The sequence below is a fragment of the Tamandua tetradactyla genome, chromosome 5 (assembly GCF_023851605.1).
Source record: "Tamandua tetradactyla isolate mTamTet1 chromosome 5, mTamTet1.pri, whole genome shotgun sequence".
In the NCBI taxonomy this organism is placed as follows: domain Eukaryota; kingdom Metazoa; phylum Chordata; class Mammalia; order Pilosa; family Myrmecophagidae; genus Tamandua; species Tamandua tetradactyla.
Window position 1 is genome coordinate 193999421 of NC_135331.1, and position 1202 is coordinate 194000622.

General features: G+C 36.7%; 1 non-coding gene across 1 annotated transcript; it reads left to right on the top strand.

Moving 5' to 3' along the window:
- Positions 1 to 443: 443 nt before the first annotated feature.
- On the top strand, positions 444 to 516 carry TRNAK-UUU (transfer RNA lysine (anticodon UUU)). The gene has a single exon. It is a non-coding gene; the product is annotated as a tRNA-Lys (tRNA).
- Positions 517 to 1202: the final 686 nt, after the last annotated feature.

Sequence of the window (1202 nt, forward strand, 5' to 3'; positions counted from 1 at the left end):
TCCCTCCATCAAAGAGGATATCCAATATGAAATTTCGCTTGCCTGCAAGGACTGCAAGAAAAACATAAAAGACCATGATGGATATAAAGTGAGTAGCTTGAGTGTTGCCTCGAGAAATTTAGGTGCAGGTGAGGAAATAAGAAACAGGAAATGAAGTCACAGTATTTGGCAAAAAATGAAATCCACTGTTTAGCACTGTGATCTGACACCCCACCATGCTTTGTCCATGGGGTGCTGCCACTCTGGTTCTGAAAACTTAAAGTGACAGGAGTAAAACAGAGAAAAAAACAAAATGCTCATGGCAATCATAACATCTCTTTCAAATGGAAACTTCCCTGCAATGAGAATTCAGGAGCTATTTGGGCAGTAGAATATAAAATATGAAATGAATTGTCCAAGTATATCATACTAGATTAGGCTGTCAGAGAAAAAGCCAATTGGAGGCCTGAGTAGCTCAGTTGGTAGAGCATCAGACTTTTAATCTGAGGGTCCAGGGTTCAAGTCCCTGTTCAGGCATGCATTGTTCATTTTACCTGAGTAGTCTTTAACTCTTAGAAGCCTTTTCTCTCTCTCTCAAAGAACTCAGTACCTTCACCATGGTGGAATTTACATAGGTTTATTATACCTTGATGGTACTTACATAGGTTTGTGTATGGGTCAATGTCCATTGACTTGAACTATAACACTTCAGTACTTTGTTTTGTGTGCATTTTTCTTCAATATAATTTAAAAGAAACAGTGAAAGAATGTAGTATAAGGCTACAGAAATTTAGTGTGATATTGGCACCATGTTCGTGCAACAATAGGCCAGTGTAACAAAATTAAGTTCATATACAGGAGATTTAAGTAAGCACACTATGGAAAATCAAAGAAATAATAGAGGAACCATCAGGGAAAGAATGGCCCACAGAAAAATTAATTTGAGTTACATCATGGACTTAAGTGTGAAAGACAAAATAACAATGCATGGCAGGGTACTGCGTGACCTCTGAGAAGGTAAACATTTGTTCAACAGTGTACAAATGTCTACATCTTATAAAATGATCGACAAATTTCAGTTTGTTAAAATTAAGGATTTCTACTGCATTAGAAATAGCATTAAGAATGTACAAAGGCAAGCCAGGGAATGGATGAAAATACTTGCTATAGAAATTTCTGCAAAGGACTTGAATCTAGCGTATCACAAATCAATAAGAAAAAGA